Here is a 13,188-nt window from a genome sequence, read left to right on the forward strand (position 1 = left end):
AAAAACTTTTTGTAGTGGTAATCAAATTGGTCCATCTGCAGCAGTTGACAAGAAGGTGTGAGGAACAGTGGCGGGGGGGGGGAATAAACATGGGGAAATAGTTTTACTTTCTGTAATGACCCATCCACTCCCAGTCTTTATTCAAGCCTAAATTAATGGTGTCCATTTTGCAAATTAATTCCAATTCAGCAGTCTCTCATTGGAGTCTGGTTTTGAAGTTTTATTGTTGTAATATTGCGACTTTTAGGTCTGTAGTCAAGTGACCAGGGAGATTGAAGTGTTCTCAGACTGGTTTTTGAATGTTAAAATTCTTGACGTCTGATTTGTGTCCATTTATTCTTTTACATAGAGACTGTCCAGTTTGGCCAGTGTACATGGCAGAGGGACATTGCTGACACAATGATGAAGTGGGCTGTAGCCCACGAAAGCTTATGCTCAGATAAATTTGTTAGTCTCTAAGGTGCCACAAGTACTCCTGTTCTTTTTCCATTGACTGTTATGCTGTGTTTGAAAATCCTCTGTAGGGTCACAATCCAAAAGTCAAGGGGTGAAGCTGAGAGAGCAGCCACCTGCAGTCTTTTTATATCTGCATAATATCAAATACCTTCAACCTAAAAAGTTCTTAGACTGCTCTAGCATCCCACAATTACCATGCAATGTATCCTCACTCCCTAAGTCAGCCTAAGGTTCCAGTTTGATAAAGACAATTGTTGTTAATGTCAGTAATATTATGTAATGCACTGATGGAAAAGCTACAGAGAAGCAGTATGGTATAGAGAATAGGGCACTGGCTTGGGGCTCAGGAGACCTGGGATCCATTTTCAGATCTATCACTGACCTCCTGTGTGACCTTGGGCAAATCACTTCATCTCTGTTTCCCCTTTTGCCCTTTGTCTGCCTTGTCTATTTCAGCTAAACCCAGGGTTGTGAGTTCAATCCCTGAGGGGGCCATTTGGGGATTGGCCCTGCTTTGAGCAGGGGGTTGGACTAGATGATCTCCTGAGGTCCCTTCCAACACTAATAATCTATGAATTGTACAGACTGCCCCTTACACTGTGCAAACATAGTGTGCCACACAGCTGGGCCCTCATCTTAGTTAGCGCCACCAGGGTGCACTGTAATATAAATTTTTGCTTGGAGCTGCAGTGCTAGTGGTAGGCCATGATACTTTCCAGGCTGTACTCGCCATTTTCAATCTTGCTGCTGTGCTTAATCTAACACTCACTCCCACATTATCCAGGATGTGTACTCAGACAATTGCCAGCAGTGGCTTTAGGCACAGAGGTGAAATTCACCCTTATACAGAGGCCCACAAAAGACCTACATACAATACAGGGCTTAAGCAAGGACTAAGGTGGTGCAGACAGACCTTGTGGGAGAATTGCTTCCAGCAGTAAGTATTGCTTTCAGTGAGTAAGCAGCATCCTAGGGCATAAAAACCCAGGGGAAGTTGAACTAAACCAGAGCTATGGCACAGTGTTGTATCTTTCAGAATCTTAAAGTCTCCCCACATGCTCCTGCCAAGTGCTGTTCTGCTCCCTATGGCCCAAATAACAACCACCTACCACGGTCCTCACCATGAAGCGAGCAGACCCCTGTTAAATAAGTAGTGACCCTACATACATCTAAGTCCAAGCAGCAAAGATGCAAGACTAGGGAGAAAAGATAGGAATACGGGGTAGGAGACCCAAGGAAAGGCAAAGGAGCTGGAGGGAGGTTTGTCCAAGGAAGGTGAGGGAAAAGAAAGGGATTGGGGATGAAAGAGGCACAGGGAAGCATGGTAAAGAGAGGGGGCAAGTAGGCTGGGACATACACATTTCAGTTAGCACACCAGTGCAGCAAATGTAGGTGCCAATTGTTTGCCCAATATTATCCCCATTAGTTCTTATTCTTCTTTATTTTTATTTAACCAAGTCCGCTACAACCCTATATTTGATATGAATGACAGTCTCCAACACCAATAAAATTCAGGACCAACTCCCTCTTCAACAACACAGGCTCTTCCTACCACAGCCATTCAGGGGGTCATAACAGCACTTTGTAACGAGGGCTATTTACTACTAGTAAAAATCCCCAATTGCTTCCATATCTCTAAAGCACCAGGAAAGCAACTCTTCCACAACTAGCAAAGTATTATTATTAAATATTCATATTATGGCAGTACCTGAATCCACTAACAGGATCAGAGCCACATTGTGAAAAATCACCGTACAAAACACAATACGAATATGGTCCTTTCTCTAAAGCATTGACAGTCTAACAATGCATGAGGAGGGGGTCTGAAATAATTAGATATTTATTATTTCACATAACAGGAACCTTAAATAAGTCTTCTCATAACCTAGGATTGAGTCTGTGTCACAGGAACTCTAATTATTTCCCATTATTTCCAGCAACTTGTTCTTGAAACATTCATCCATCCATATTCATGGTTGATCCTGCTGTCATGGAAGCCTATGGATGTTTGGCAACTAAATTCAGAGGGACCAGTGTGAAATTTGAGAAACATTACACCCAGTTCATTACTAGCAAACTTACACTGGAGACAAGAGGAGAGGAGTCACAGGGAAAACACAGAATAAGGCCAGATACATTGATTTTTATATGTAAGCAGAGTCAGGATAAGCTCTACCTGACATCTGGTGGAAGGAATGTCAGAGAGTGTATTTGCATAGGCACGCCCACCCTATCCCAGACTCCCAAGCTGTGGGATTGCTTGGTGACAAATTGCTCACCCTCAGTTGGGTGGTACTGGCTAGACATGGGACATGGGTTCCAAAACCCAGAGAATTGAGAGAGGCTGGGGGCAGGTATTTGTGCCTGGTGGTGCAGGCTCCTTGTGGAGCTAGAAGCACCAGTTGCACCCCCTCCTCTCTCCACTGTGGAATGTCAGAGTTGATTTTTTATTTCCTTAAGAATCCAGATACAGGTTACTGAGCTGAAATCACTTTGGGCTAATGGTGCACTAGCACTGGGGCTCCCCTACTATGAGCTGGAATCACTAAGAGTTGAAATCACAAAAAAGCTGAAATGACTGAGCTGAGAGCACTGAGCATTGTGCTAACTAGTGGGGGAGCCTGAAGATATGCTGTGGAACAGAGCAGCTGGTGGAGCGGAGCAGTTGCGTGGACGGCTGGAGTGGATCATGAGACAGCTGGTGGCAGCAGAGCGGAGTAGCTGTGGGACGGGTGGAGCAGCCCACAGAGTGAGCAGAGCTGAGCAGTTTTGCAGAGCAGCTGGTGGAGCGGAGCAGTTCCTGAGGATGGCTGGAGGAGCAGAGTGGAGCAGCTGGTAAAGCGGAGCAGTTCATGGAGAAGGCGGAAGCAGAACCCACGGAGAGGCAGGGCAGTTGGCCCCGGACCACGTAAGGTGCCCCTTTCTACCCAGGCTGGGGGGGGGGGACCTCTACAGATAGACTCTTGAACTCTGGGGTGGCATTGACCAGAGACTTTTGGGTTGTTGGACTTTGGGGTGATTGGACTTAAAACCCTAAGCGGAAAAAGGACAGTGGCAAACGTACTTGGAGGGGGGTTTTTGTTTATGGTTTGTGTTATAACCCTGTTTGTGGTGTTTCTCCAATGGGATGCCGCATTGATTCCTTCCTTTATTAAAAAAGATTTTGCTACACTCAGACTCCGTGCTTGCGAGAGGGGAAGTATTGCCTCCTAGAGGCGCCCAGGCGGGTGTGGTATGTGAGTGTCCCAGGTCACTGGGTGGGGGCTCGAGCCGGTTATGCATTGTGTTACTGAAACGGAACCCCTGGATACTGAACCCGGCCCTTGTTGCTGCCAACTAGAGGGGCAGAAGGGTTACATATAAATAAACACCTTTGCTGATAATAAATGTAGGAGTTCCAATTAAAATCCTCACTGAATGCTGAACTTTTTAAAATAATATTTCAGTATGAGCTATATGGGATATAAAGTATAAATAAAAACTTCAGTGCATGTCTCTCTCCTTTACCCTAGCCTAGTTTTCATGTTTATCCTTCATCCCAGTAAGGGGTGTTGGCCATTTAATCATTATCTGGTTTTGGACTCATTTCACAATTACCCCAATGGAAAAAAAAAGTTAGGATGCCTCCAATTCCCTAAAACCCAAATCAAATTTTATCCACCCACTCCAACATCTGCAGATGAGTAGGTTTCTTTATTGTCATTATCAATCATATCTCATCGTTATTTGTGAACATCTATGAATAATAAACTTTCCATCTCTGCTGAAACTATATCTGTGAGATCAATCCTGTACACAATGATTAGTCAAACTCCCATTGAAGTCAACAGGAATCTCATTCAAGAAATGATAGGGGGGAAGAGCTCTTATTTGATACAATTACTTGCCTTGGTGGTAAGAGTACATACAAGGATCATTATAAGATGTAAGAGAAGTGTTTCCTGTAATATAGCGCTTCACCATAGCATTCTGAAGTTAGTAGCTGTGAGGCGGTAGCTAGCTGCCAGTAGTCCCTATGTCAGTACTGCTCCACAGAGCATAGAGAGAATATATGAACAGGAATGCTGATTTGAAGCAGCGACCATGGGAAGTTTTGTTAGGGACAGGTAAGGGTCTGTTACATTTCCCAGAGTTAAGATTGTCTTGGTGAGACAACCTCTAGCGTTCAAAAGTCACGAGATACAATTTTGAGTCTGAGATTTAAAAAATTTGGGTTCTTTTTATTTGCCTTGTGGTTAGTGAGCCTTCATGGGTCATACTTTCAAGCTTTTTCCACCACTATGGGTATGTCGACACTTAAACTGCTGCAGTGGCACAGCTGCAGCTACACCATGGTAATGCTTCAGTGTAGACGCTCACTACAGTGACTGGAGGTGTTCCCCACTCACTGTAGTTAATCCACCTCCCCAAAAGGCAGTAGCTAGGTTGATGGAAGAATTCTTCTAACCTCTCACGCAGGGACTGCCTCAGGCTGGTGCGGGGGGGCCTTAAGGCAGACTTTGCCATCTTCTCCCTCTTAACTCAGGACCCTTTAGGCACATCTTACCTTCTGCAAGCATTTGTGCCACCACCACCCCCAGCTGAGGGAGGAGGCAGCATTTATATTGTCCCTTTGTCCCAGCTCATTCTTTATTGGCTGGTGAGAGCAGGGCCGTCCTTAGGATTTACGGGGCCCTACACAGTATTATTAAATTGGTGCCCCTATGCCGGATGGCAGCCCAAGCTCACAGCCTGGTGGGGGAGGGGGAGGAGGGACTTGACAGCAAAGGATAATGAGATGCCCAGCCTGCCTCATGGTGGCAGAGAGTCACAGTTCCCCGCAGAGACTTCCATGCACTCTCCCTCATGCAGAATGGACATGAAGAAAGTACTTAATTAAAAGCACTAAAATTTGGGAATAAAAAATGTCAGTCACAGGTTTTTTGATATGCCCTGAAGTTTGTCGGAGATTTATTTGCAAAAACTTCATAGTAAGGGTGAGTCAGCTGTCCTGCTGAATACAACATTACATATAATGGAATACATGATGCAGCTCTTCTCTGTTTTACATTTTCTTCATCAGTATTTCTAAGTTGAATTTATATTTTAAATGTACTCAAATCTTAAACCAGCATTCCAGATTACTACATATTTAACTCACTGAAACAAAGACATTCTTTTAAATTAATCAGAGAGGTTTAGTGTGTTCAGAACAATGTTCATTGCTTTTAGAAAAAGGGAACAGTAATTTACTTTGTGTGATCTCCATAACAAGAGACATGGTTATGAAATTTCACCAACTTTAAAAAAATATGTTTCCAAAGATTTTAGGTATAACAAGGATTTTGTCTTACTAAGGTACTGATTTTGCTGGAGGGTTCTTTTAAAACTAGTTTGTCGGCTAGTCAGAAGTAAAGAAAGGGAACTCTTTGTCCAGCTATCTGGAAGGGAAGGACTGTTGTCCCTTTAAGGGCTCTCTTCAGTGGGGAGTGGGGAGAGAGGTGGTGAAGGGATGGACAGAAAGGACAGGAAGACTTGGAAGCACTTTTTTTTTTTAACTATAGTAATTAAAATGTGTATTTTAGATAAGAGAGGTCTTTTGAAGGATTTATTTAAAAAACTATGTGTGAAGATCCACACATTTAAGGCTAAAGATGATTGTGCATCTAAAACTCTATGCAAGCATTTTTTAGAAATGTGATTTTATAATCTTCACCAGCTCACTAATGAAATATTTTTAAAGCAAATTTTAAACTAAGGTCCTGTAGACTGACATGTTCTGTGTAAATATTACATTAATGCACAACTGTTTTTGTCAGTAAAGTCAGAAACTGACAGTATAAAAATTTATTTGGGCATAAGCTTTCGTGGACATCTGATGAAATGGGTTCTAGTCCAGAAAAGCTTATGCCCAAATAATTTGTTAGTCTTTGAGGTGACACAAGGACTCGTCCTTGTTTTTGCTGATACAGACTAACAGGACTACCACTCTGAAACCTGTCAGTATATACCTTGGGGTTGGCAAATGCCTGTTAAATGGCTTTATTACCCCTTGAATGTCTCTTTAACAGTTTCAGTGTTGTGCTAATAGGTCTGGCAGGCTGGAGGTTTTTTCACTTTTAACTACTAGATTCCCTCCCAAGGAAGACTCACCAGGCTAGAGCAGCCATCTGTGGGAGCCTGCAGGAAGGGTCAGAACAGGGATAGGAAAACAAGAGGGTGGACACTAAGACCCAGTGGTGCCCCAAATTTTCAGGTGCCCTACGCAGCTGCCTATGTTGCCTATGACTAAGGACGGCCCTGGGTGAGAGGAAAGCCTTGCCACACCCTCTCTGCAAGGCTCCTGGCCACAGGCCCTTAAAAGAACAGTGACAGGAACACTTGGGAAGATAGGAGTTTTGTTTAGCTCTCACCCCCTTAAGTAATAGGGCACTATCGATCTCAGCCAAACAGTTGATATAGGGATGATGAAGTCACTCCCAACTTGAAGCTAATGTTGAGACTAAAGCTCTGGTAGCCTGCCCAACTTATTGGTAGTTAGGTGAAAGCTAGTTTATCTTCTCTTTCCAACCCCCACGTGGGGTTACAATAAAACTTCCCAGCACAATTAAAGACGAAACAGCATGTTACGTTTAATATTCAAATGACAAATTTAGGTGAAAATAATATGAGTTCTCAGGATTAAACATACAACAACTAACCCATTAAATATACATGTGTGTGATCTTTTAGACAGCAGGACTGTTTAACTGACAGTTGTTTTAAGAATTTAAGGAACTATCCTATAGGCACTGTTCTCAAATAAATTCTGGGGGTTCTAGCCATGCACACACATGCATACATGCACTACTAGCCATTTGCTGGAGTTAAAAACAAGTGCAAGAATGCTGAAATAGAGGCCTGCCTCTACGAATAAAGATTGGAAAACAAACAAAACCCAAAGGGCTCATACATATGCAGGATGGTTGTCATATCTCTGGTGGTTTCATTCATCTTCAGGTACGTGGTTGAAAAGATTAGCTAGTATTGGCTCTGATATTTAACTTTGATGAACTTGCTGGCTGGTTAGAAGTTACTTGTTTGTAGATGTTGAATCTTAGATGTTACATGTTTCTCTATTCCTGCCCCTCGGTGGCCAGCCAGGACAGCGGAGGAAGCACAGGCCTCTTTGAAGCCAGGAACAAACCTGCTAGCAGTAAGGCTTCTTCCCTTCATCCAGTTTTTGAAGATGGTGACCTGACTAGTTTTCCCCCTTTGGAACTTCTCTCAGGAATTTCTTGGCAAATCAGAATGGAGCTCTCCTCTTCTGAAGTCACTAGCATCACCAAATTGGATCTGCTTAGGACTCCTTTATGCGAACAAAGAACCTTTCTATTCCAGTGACTTTAGGTTAGGAAAGCCCACGGATCCAAAAATATACCCAGTCAATCAACGGCAAGTTCACTGATATTTTGAGACATTTGTGATCATGGGTCACAGACCCTATATCAACCATCCTAAAAAGTTCTGACTCAAAAATAATTTCAAAAAGTAAAGGTGGCTAAACATTGGAACAGAAATCACAGGAAAAAATCCTACATTTTCTCAGCCATGCACAGAGAGGGACAGTTCCTGTTCTGCAGAGAGATGCTTATCACTTCCCTTTTATTTTAGGGGAGAAAGGTTAGACTTTAATTCAGTCAGCATAAAAAGTCTTTCTCTTCAGGCCAATCTTTTCTCACACTAAATTTGTGGAAGAAAAAAAAGTTGCATCAACTCTTTGCTTCTTTGATTTTCATTTCTACAGTTCGTTGATCAAACAAGGAGAAGACGTGACTGCAGCCAACATTTTTAAACTCAAACAACCAAAAGTGAGGCTCCTAAGTCCACATTTAGGCACTGAAATAGAAATGGTCTGATTTTTGGTGCTCACATTGACTTCAATTTGATTTGTGGGTGCTGATTTACTTCTGAAAATCAGGCCACATCTTTTTGGGTGCCTGCGTATGGATGTAGGAACTTAACTCTAAGCATCCAAGTTTGAAAATGTTGACCAGATATTATATTCTCTGCTCTTTTGCAGCTCTCCAGAAGATGAATGGTGAGAATGTATGCCCCTTCCTTCTGTATGCTGCAGCTTTCCACTGAAAGTAGATGAGAAGATGTTCTCTCATGAAAACTTGCTTCTGTCCATCCCAGGAATATCAGTCACTTACGTGAAAAAATAAGATGCATTCTTTGAGGATATGAGAGGCGGATGTTGAGAGTATTAACTGGGACAGACCTTCACTTTTCTTAAATTCTTTCACAAAGAGATCACTGCTTCTGGCTTCAGAGACTACACACTGGGAGATGATGTACTGACCTCAGTCTGTTATGTAATAATTAATTTTATTCCACCCAGCATTCGAATAGCTCATTTGAGTGAAGTCCCAAAAATTATCAAGAGCAGCCTGCAAATTTTCAAGGCACTTCCACCTGCTTTGCACATCTGAGACAGCACAAAGCAACTTCTTCTTCTTCCTTCATATGGCATTTGAAAAGTAATGAGTTGGGATTATAATTGAATTTTAAGATTTGAAAGTCATTCTAATTTTTCAGGGGTAGCTAAGTGGATGCCCTTTATGCCACCCAGGCAAGCATGAATGGGACTGTTGTCCATGGTGTGTTGCATGGTTTGCACCTCACCACAGTCACAACAAAGCAAATGGAAATTTACCAAGGAGTGACTCGGGAGAATCTTTGGATGGTGCAATGCCAACATGGCTAGTCCTATACCACTGATCTGTCTCCCCATTCATGTTGGGGGCCGGGGGGGAAGCGGCTGCCAAAATTAGAGAAGGTGCATAATGGGGTCGGAAGGTCTGGAGAGAGCACATTACACTCCACCAGAGCCTTGGCTGGCACAGTTGTTGGCTCCAGTTGGTATGATTTAAAGCAGTCCTGAGGCCAGGGCTGGCTCCAGGCACCAGCGAAGGAAGCAAGTGCTTGGGGCGGCCAATGGAGAGGGGCGGCACGTCCGGGTCTTTGGCAGCAATTCAGTGGCTGGTCCCTCAGTCCCTCTTGGAGCGAAGGACTCGCCGCTGAATTGCCGTCGAAGAATGAAGTGGCACAGTTGAGCTGCCACTTATCTTTTTTTTTCTTCCTCTTCACTGGAGCCAGCCCTGCCTGAGGCTGCCCTAAAAGTTAGTCTTAGAGGTTTGGATTGCCAAGGATTGAGTAGCCCTAAAGGTGGTTTTGACCATCCTCTCCTCAGCTGCACCAAGTATAAACTCAGCATGACTGAGAACAGAGCCCTTGTTTTTTTATTTATGCACCAAAATTATACCCACATCTTAGTATGTGCCCATGGCACAAAGGGCAAAAATAATGGAAAAGATCATGGCTTCACTACAGTAGACTGATGTTAAAACCAGTGCAGATGTGTGGTTTAACTGGGAGACAGGTACCCATAAACAGCCAGCCCGGAGGGTGTGCAAAGGACATTAATACAGAGAATGGCAGTGTGAATACAGAGCTCTGCAAATAAAAAACAACCCAGACCTTTAATCTGTATTTGTCTGTGCTACAGTCTTTGTTTCTGCCGAATTCTACCCAGAACCCCTTAGAGATGGGAGGATAAGTGCATATATGTCTAAAAAATCAGAAAAGGGCACCAAGAATGTAAACAGGAGTGAATAAAAATAGCCGTGCAGATCAAATTACTCAACACCAAAACATTTAGAACAGTAAAGTTTTCCATTACCTTTCACAGAATATGTAGCACTCCTACACAGCAATCCACAGCCTCCGTCCCAGCTGTTCTCATGGCTACTCCTTGGCCATTGGTTATGCTGCATATTCCGTTAACTCAAACAAAAATGGCATATATCATTTATCTAGAATAACCAAAGGTGCGAGCTAACTAGGAACAGCACAGTAAGAGGGGTTGTCTGCATAATACAAAGAAGGAATATTGCCTAGTGGTTAGAGATTGGGGCAGAGTGTCACACTTTAGTCCAGGCACCTAAATAAGTAGGTTGATTTTCCAAAGTGCTGAGCACTTAGCAGTTCCCATTGATTTTAGTGAAAAGTACTTAATGAAAATCTGTCCCTGTGGCTAACCAGGAACTTGGGTACCTCAGACTAGGCTTAAGGTTTTGAAAACCTTGGCCTCAGACAAATAAAACTTGATGTTACAGACTACGAGAACAGGAAATGGTGCAACATGGACCAGCTATTTGAAGGGGGATTAAAACATAATACTGGCATAAAGGGCAGAAGCCATAACTCAAGCAGGGTGACATTTTATGTGGTGAATGCATGCAAGTCCAGTTCTTAAACAAAAAATGCTAAAGGAAAAATAACACCCCGTGATTAGTTTTAGGCTTTCACTAAGACTTTTCTGCCATGTGATCTGCCATAAATGGGAAGGAGAGTTCTGTAAGTGATTCAGCGAGAGAGAGGGAAAATGGAATGGAGGGAGAGAATGGACAGAAGGAGAAAGAGAACAAAAACAAAAAACCCAGGAGAGCTCCTTTGCTGGACTGTGATATGCTGAAATAATTAGGGATGTTGAAATTCTGTGTACGATCTTGGAAATCCTAACAAACAAATAGCAGTTCCAAGCTAAAAACTATGATGCTTCTCTTGTAGCCCTGCTCAGGCCAAACTCCCATGGAGGAAAAACTTATGTAAAATCAGTGCAGGCTTTGCCTCATTAAAGACTGCATGATCTAGACCCCAGAATAGGATACTGAACTTTCCTTTTGTCCCTGACAATTTTCTCTGGTGACTGTTTAAAAACAAATAAAAACAATCCAGAAAGATTTGATTACAATAGCAGTATTGTCTCTTGGGCAAGATAAGAAAGTTCAGTGACTTAAAATAAAAAGCACATTTAAACCCAGCAACTGTCTTTTCAGCACAGATTAAGGCCAGATACTGTACTCAGTTACATAGAGTAATCTGAAATTTATTGACTTCAATCAAATTACCAGTACTCTGGATTTCCACTGTTGTAACTGACAGCAGAATCCAGTCTTTGGCCTTCTTTTCTATAGGTAGACAGTCTGGCAATACTGAGAATCTACCACAGGAGATTCTCAAGTTTTTTCAGAATGTGGACTACTTTGTAATGGAGTTCATGATTCACCTTGCATTAAATTTGTGACTGCGTGTCCCACTTCCCTCTCATTCACAATCACCTATACACCCTTCCATTCACAATCACAGAACACCTTGTGTTGACTTGTGGCTCTTGGAACGGTAACATTAAATATTTTCCTAATTAATTTTTAGATTCTTTTAATTCAGTTTAGCCATGGAAACAGCAACCATGTGATCAACCAGCTCTGAAATGACCACCAGCTGATGCCCTACAGACCACTGAAGACCATGGATAACAGTGCAGGAGCCCCTGGTTTAAGGTAAATCATTTATGTTGGTTAATTTTGCCTCCTACAGAAGAAATCCCCCACTTCAAAAATCCCTTTTGCTACCTTACATTCCGTTACAACCTTGAGTTCCCATTTCTTCTGATGTCCATATTATGCTACAGCTATTTCATCATTTATTTTCTTCTGCACATTCAAGTGGGGAGTGACAGGAAGGTCAAATTTGTTTTGTGAAAGTCCAATAGCTCTCCTGCAGCACAATTAATAGGAGGACTGTGAGAAACCCCACTGGCAATGATATATAGATAAACATCTGCATTCCTTACATACCACATTCATTTTTCTCCATGAAGAACATCAAACTTCCAACATTGGGTAGACTATGTATCAGTTACCCACCCCAGTTCTTTCTCTCGCACACCCTTTTGGTGTTGAGTATCCATTTGATAACTTGCTCTTCCTTTATGAAGTGCCATGGCTGACTGTGTGAGCCTTTCTTAGATTGTGTGACCCTTTATTTAGATTTGTTAAGTGTCCGTTGCATAATGAGCAAACGTTTAGCCACCTAAAAATATATTTTTAGCTGAATTCTTACCTGACAAATTTATACTGAGCTCACACTATAATTGTATTTTATAGATCTTGAGCTATTTTATGCTCTATTTACAAAAAATAAATAAAGCTTGAATTGCATTCCAGAGCAGAAGATCCTCTTGCACTATACAATGTAAGTATTTTATTTGGCTCCCCTGTTTATGTTAGTTTGTTTTAGTTGCTTTGTGTCTTATTCAACCACAAGAATGCAGCATAATTGGACTAATTCAGTACTGTGTGTCTTTGGCTGCATTTTCTTTCCTGGAAAAAAAGTCAGTTTTTAAAGTAAGGTCTAAAAGTGTTTTTTGTTCTTTAGTTGTGAAACTAAAAACTATACAAATAATCAAAAGAAATTTCATACTGAGAGACTGCAAATAAGGCATGGATTTAAAAACAAAAAGATTGTAGCATAGTTAAAGGGAACAAAATTGTCAGTCCCGGAGACTGGCGTCTGCTATTGTCCCCATAAAACCATAGGAATTGGCACAGTGGATCAGATTAGTGCTGCATCTACTCCAGGACCCTGACACCAACAGTGGCCAGTATCAACTGTTTTAGCAGAGATGCAGAAAAACCTGCAGTAGGCAATTGTGGGATAATCTGCCCCAGAGAACACTTCCTTCCAACCCAAAGAACCAGGAGAGTTCCAAGGGCCTGATTCAGCTCCCACTGAAGTCAATGAAAAGATTCCCATTGACTCTAAGGGTATGTCAACCCTGCAACTGGGAGCGTGCTTCCCAGCAAAGAGGGAAAGAGGCACACTATTTCTACTTGATGTAGTGTCTCATTGAAGTCAATGGCAACA

The sequence above is a fragment of the Gopherus evgoodei genome, chromosome 9 (genome assembly GCF_007399415.2).
Source record: "Gopherus evgoodei ecotype Sinaloan lineage chromosome 9, rGopEvg1_v1.p, whole genome shotgun sequence".
NCBI classification, from domain to species: domain Eukaryota; kingdom Metazoa; phylum Chordata; order Testudines; family Testudinidae; genus Gopherus; species Gopherus evgoodei.